Raw genomic sequence first — 6,575 nt, forward strand, 5'->3', positions numbered from 1 at the left:
CCCAGTTGGCAGTGGTATGCATCCTGTCCAAGTAGGGACCCTTCATTCTAGTCAGGATAAGGGGGTTACACACCTAGATAACCCCTGCTCACCCCCTAGTTAGCTTGGCATGAGGAGGCAGGCTTATCTCAGAGGCAACGTGTAGCATAGTTGTACATAACACACACAGCTACACAGTGAAAACACTACAAATAGACACATCAGTTTAGAAAATAGCGAATCTTTATCTAAGCCAAACAAGACCAAAACAAAGAAAAGCCCACCTCAAAATATGACTTTTAAAAGGTTTCAAGCAATTCTGCCCATAGAAATCTATGGCTGCGTGATTTTCACACAAAGTACCTCAAATGCATCGAAAGGCAAAACAGGAGGGAAGTGTTGGAAAACATAGCAATGCGGCAGTTCCTGAGTTTTCGGGTGGGCAATGCGACAGTTCTGCTGCATGCAGGAGAAGTGATGCGTCGAATCTGGACTGTAGTGGGAAGTGGTGCATCCATTTCCCAGTGATTCTGGTCTGCAGGTGCACACAGGTGCAATTCATGAGAAAATTCAGCCGCTACGTGTTGATGCGGTGGGGATCTAGGTGCTGCATCAATTTCCGTAACCGCTCACAGGCGATTCATCGTTACTTATAGCAGCACAGCAGGGCCTGTGCGGGCGTCAGTGTGGGGGTCTCGACTCTCGGACTTCACAGACACGGACCGCTGACTCAGTGTGCGTTGGTTAATTTCTTCAGCTGCACAGGGCTGTGCATCAAGAGTTTCTCCCACACGTTGGTGCTGCACTGAAATAATTAGCAGCTGGCAGAGCAAAGCCTCAATTTTGGGTATTTCGTCAGTTCTTTACAGCAGGAACAACCTCCAAGTGGATCAGAACTAGATTTGGCACCCAATGCAGAACAGAACTCCCAGCAGTGAAGTTCAGGGATGCTGCAGGTGAAGCTTTTTCTGACCCTGAGACTTCAGAACAGGAGGCAAGCATACACAAGACCTTGGAGACACTTCACAAGCAGGAAAACAGCAACCTGTCACCCTTTCCCTAACCTTGGTAGAAGCAGCAACTGCAAGCTATTTGAGCAAAGCAACACACATCAAAGGGGCAGTCTGCCTCCTTAAAGATCTTCAGCTCTTCTTCATGGCAGAGGTTCCTCTTGATTCCAGAAGTATTCTAAATTTCTTGGGTTTTAGGTCTATTACTTATAACCTCTTTTCCCTTTAAAGAATTTGTTCAGAAAGTCCCTCTTGCACAGTCAAAACCAGTTCTCTCCCTGGTCCAGCCACTCTACAGTGAGTGGAGACAGCATGTTTGCAGGGCAGCCACAGCCTATGCAGGTGCTAGTGACAACTCCTCCCACTATTCTAGTCTTTGATGGCTCATCAGCATATTCAGGGCACACCTCATCTCCATTTTGTGAGTGTCTGGAGTGAATGCATAAACAGCCAGAGGCACACAGGATGGTTAAACAAGAAAATGCCCACTTTCTAAAAGTGGCATTTTCCAACACATAATTTAAAAACCACGTTTACTAAAACGTGTGTTATTAAGTTCTGAGTTTGGAGAACCCAAACTCCAAATCTCTAGCTGTTCCCAATTGGAAGTTACACTTATAAATGCTACAAGGCAGGTCCAAAGATAAACTATGGGAGAGCTAGTCCTTACAATAGTGAAAAAATGAAAGGCAAAGAATTTCACTATCAGGACATGTAAAACACACCAGTACATGTCCTCCCTTTAACGTACACTGTACCCTGCCTATGGGATTACCTTGGTCCTCCTACCTTAGGGGTGTCGTACATGTAAGAAAAGGGAAGGTTAGGGCATGACAAGTGGATGCACTTGTGTGGTTGACATAGCAGTTAAAAACAGTGTGCAGGTCTGAGACACATTTGAAAGGTTACTAGTGTGGGCGGCACAACCAGTGCTGCAGGCCCACTAGTAAAAATTGATTTACAGGCCATGGGCACACCCCGTGCACTTTACTAGGGACTTGCCATTAAATCAAATATGCCAATCACAAATAACAAATCAGAATTGCAATTTATACAGGGAGCACTTGCACTTTGCACTGATCAGCAGTGACACAGTGCCCAGATGTACCTAAACCAGCAAAGATGAAATCCAGCACACAGTAAAAAAAAACAGGAGGTAAAGGCATGACTTACTGTTCCTTATGTCAGGTATATATGCTCCGTGTTCCATATTATTATATCTTTAAATTGATACAACTTACTGTTTTTTATGTTCATCATTTGTGGTGTTATTCAACTGTACCACCGTAATTCTAATCCATAACTGGGCTCTTAAGGACACATATGTCCTAAAAACCGAGTAATCAGGAGAATATGCCCAAAAAACTACCAAAATGGCGCAGCATTCATTCGATTTTTTATTACAACATTAGGCCCCGAGATCAAGTAATAGAAATCCGGACTGGGACGCTATATAAAACATCCCTTTGTGTGGCAAGCTCCAACTAAGTCACAGATTATTAATCCTTTAAAAAACACCACAATACATCTGAATTCCGTTTTGAAAACAGTCCCCTCCGTGGATAAGTCCTTCCTTTTCTGTAGGCTGCTACGTGCATAAGGCAAAAACTACAAAAATGGCGGACGAAATGCGCTAATTCTTTAATACCGGCACAGGTGTAGCAAGTTAGTTAATTAAACTGCTTCGCCGCACCATATAAAAAGACCCGTCCCGTCCAGCTCATTATTTGACACTGGAGACCGGGTTACCAGGGAGGAGGCATGTGGCTGCTGTCACGGAGGTAAGAAACTTAGGCAGAACGAGCGCGCTGCTCCTTAACGTCCTCCTCAATTGTGAGGTTATGACAGACTCGACAGAAACCTCCTTATGAGGTTTCACTGATCTCCCAGCTGGTATTAAAATTCACCACAGCGTAACTGTGGAGAGCTGGCAGACAAACTAATCCCTAAGCACTGTTAAAACCGTGCTAACAAGCTTTAAAGAAAATAAACACGAATGGTTTTTTGGTAAAACATACTTTAACTCCCCAGTGCTTTTGGGACAATGTTAACACGCTTTTGTTCCAAGTAAAACAAACCTGAATTCCACTATGCTTTTCAATAAAAAAATACTTTATTCTTAATTAAATCTGGAATAATTTTTCGATACAATTCAGTGCATCATTATTAACTTATGAACAGTGTTCTTTAATATAAAAGTTAGGAGACAGTAATGTGTTACAACTGTTCTCCATACGTTTTGTTTGTTTAGATAAAAGGAATCTGCTTCAAATACGAAAAAAGAAGCACTTCGTTTACATCAGGTTAAAACAAGGGTGAGGAACGAAAGGACGTCCCATCTTATGAATATCCTGAGCCTTCTGAAATTAACACAAAGAAGGACAACCAACGCCCCAACCATTAAGCACAAAGTAAGCTTATATGTTTCTGGTCTTGCAAGGGGCTTGCTTATAGCTCGGTTTTTCTAATAAATAAACTAACTGTAAATCAAATCATTGTGTGCATACAGGTCACAGGTCATTTAAAGGGAAGAAATCGAATTATAACAGTGGATAAGATTTCTCTATCCCCAGGATTTATGCTGTCATCGCACATTGAATACTGCGTATTATGTAAGAATTGATTTGTTTCAGACACCGCAAATTTAATGGAATAGAAACTTTTTGTAAATTAAAAAATCCTCTGAATGTACACTAATTGATTGTTCCATATACTTTTTAGACTGAAGAATTTACTGTAGTCCTGAGGAAGGTGTACCATCTGCCTTAAACACCGAAACGCGTCGACATTTTGGCTACTTTTAATTATTGTTTATATGTATATGTGCTGAACTTTATTGCAATGTGATTATGTTTTTATATGTTGCTTATATGTAAAACTGTTACTTATATCCTGCTGCTATCTCAAGCTTTTAATAAATATGAATTTTAAGAATAATATGTTTATGTAATAATTTTGGGACTAATTAGTATACATGTCATTGAGGTAAAACGTTTTCGGTGTCGAATTTCATTAAGTTTCCCGTGCTTCGATTTAGGAACCACAGAAAGGAACCAATTCCCCTTTTTTTTTTTTTTTTTTTTGGTAAAGGCAAACAGACAGGGTAAACCACGCCAAGGATGCCAGGTCTAACAGTAAATAAACTAGCTCTATAACCCTGCACCCAAAAAGCCTGATTCCACCTTGATGAAATAGTTTCTCGGTGATCCTAGGGATTCTTTGGTTGGTGTCTCTTATTGGCATGATGTCCAGTCAGCATTGTCTGTGAATTCACACCCCAGTCCACTGAAGTCACAATTTAGTTCCCCAACTGCATTGTGTTATGGAGACAGTGACCAGCATATCAGACAGTTCATACTAATGCGCCTTTGGGCCATGATGCAAGGGTAGGGACCACATTCTGCTCTTAGGATTTCATGGTGGAATTGGTATCCATGGCTTGAGTGCATATACAATAAGGATACTGTTGGATTTGGCCCTTCTTACGTGGTCATCCCGAAACTTATTGCCTTCATCCTCCTGTTTCTTCTTTTTTTTTTTTTAACCTGTTTTTCGTTTCCTTTTAGGACTTTGTGTACTTTGTCACTGCTGACCAGTGCATTAGTACTTGTGCTTGCTCCTGTAAACTGGCTTACACCTAATTGCCATCTTTAATTTACTTGTAAGTCCCTAGTAAAGAGGTACTACATGTAGCCAGGGCCTGTAAATTAAATGCTACTAGTGGGCCTGCAGCACTGATTGTGCAACCCACTTAAGTAGCCCTTTAAACCTGTCTCAGGCCTGCCATTACAGCAGGCGTGTGAAGTGAAAACCTGCAAGGCCTACTTCACCCATAGGTTATCAATCAGGGATTTGTAAAGCACACTACTCACCCTTGAAGGTCTCAAGGCGTTGGGGGGGAAAATTCGGGTAGCTCCGATTCAGCCAAAGAGACAGGTCTTGAGGCTCTTTTTGAATGCTTGCAGTGTGGAGGTTCACTTGATGCTGAGAGGGAGTTCGTTCCAGGTCTTTGCCACTATATAGAAGGCTCTTCCTCCTGTTCTGGCTCTGTGAATGCGAGGAATTTCAGCCAGGGCAATGTCGGCAGAGTGGAGTTTCGCTTGGGGGCAAAGAAGGAGATTTTCTCATTGAATTTTTGGGGTCCAGTGTTGTGGAGCGATTTGTAGGCGTGAGTGATCAGCTTGAAAGTCCCTCTCTTTTCAATGGGGAGCCAGTGGAGGTCTCGTAGGTGCTGGGTGATGTGTTCTTGTCCTGGGATGCTTAGTACGAGTCCAGCTGCGGTGTTCTGGATTGTTTGGAGTTTGTGGAGCAGAGATTTGTTGATTCCGGCATAGAGGGTGTTCCTGTAGTCCAGTTTGCTGGTCTTTCTGGATTTGGAGGATCCATTTGAAGGTCTTGCAGAGTATGCAGATGGTGTTGAAGCACGTAGAAGATACGGCGTTGAACTTTTGGTTCATGGTGAGGGAGGAGTAGAGTATGATGCCGAGGTTCTGGGCATGATCCATGGGTGTGGGAGGGTTGCCGTGGGCAGGGCGGCCACCAGATGTCTTCCCACGCAGAGGGGTTGGATCAAAGGATGAGGACCTCCGTTTTCTCTAAGTCGAGCTTGAGGCATCTGCTGCTCATCCAAGATGCAAAGTCCTTCATTCCTTCCTGGAAACTGTGTCTGGTGATGCTGGGTGTTGGCTTCCCACTCCGGCCCCAGTCCTGCCCCTCCTTGGGCCAGCACGGGCCTCGATCGGAGCCAGAGCAACAGGCTTACGCAGCTGACAGAAGCAAGAGGCCGAGAGAGTTTCCCCCGAGCCTGCACCCTACCCCAGGTGGTGATCCATGTTACCTGGGGGCGCAACCCCACTCTCCTCTCCTCCTTCAGCGACTTGGGCCTTGATCCAGAACTCCGTCACTGGGCGCGGCGAGCTCGGGCGGCCGCTCAGCTCCTGCGGGGCTGCCGGTCCGGGCCGCTACTGTTTCACTCTGAGTGCCCTGGCCCTCCTTTCGGCGGTCTCAGTGGACACCGAGACCCGCACTCAGCACTGTAGAGACTTACTTCAATTTTGGTGCACACACTACCCAGGCACTTCTCACTAGCCCCTCTGGTTGCACCTCGACAAGGCTCCGAAAGTTCTGAGAAACATTTTTTTTTGCTGTTGTATGCTAAATCTGTAGGCTCACTGCCCTGTTTTCCACACCGGGAACAGTGTCTACTGTTTCAAGAGAGTAATCCAAACACATTACATATGTATTGCTGGCATTTTCCAGACACGATGAAGACAAAGATCATTAAATATGGGGAGCAACATAAACTTTTATTGGGGGATGACTTAGGAACACCCCCTCCTGGAAAACATTCAAATGTATGGTGCCAGTGCAACTGTGTCAACTTCACTAAAGAGGCCAACTTTGATGTCATAAAATCACTCTATGGGAGGACTTGCATGAATATCGAGCATACTTTATGAAAATTGCACAAGGCTGTCTGCAACAAGTGGAAGAGTACACCTTCAAAAACCATTCAGAGGCTTCTCAGCCCAAATAGATATGTTGCTATATCAAGAGAAAGTGTCATGTTTTTTTAATTGTAGATTA

General features: G+C 44.0%; 1 long non-coding RNA gene across 1 annotated transcript; it reads left to right on the forward strand.

Annotated features, from left to right (window-relative positions):
- The first annotated feature begins 2,673 nt into the window (after window positions 1-2,673).
- On the forward strand, window positions 2,674-3,818 carry LOC147733696 (uncharacterized). Its single transcript, XR_015308747.1, has 4 exons — window positions 2,674-2,770; window positions 3,241-3,400; window positions 3,499-3,601; window positions 3,711-3,818. It is a non-coding gene; the product is annotated as an uncharacterized LOC147733696 (long non-coding RNA).
- The last annotated feature ends 2,757 nt before the right edge of the window (window positions 3,819-6,575 follow it).

The sequence above is a fragment of the Lissotriton vulgaris genome, chromosome 2_1 (genome assembly GCF_964263255.1).
Source record: "Lissotriton vulgaris chromosome 2_1, aLisVul1.2, whole genome shotgun sequence".
Taxonomy (NCBI): Eukaryota; Metazoa; Chordata; class Amphibia; order Caudata; family Salamandridae; genus Lissotriton; species Lissotriton vulgaris.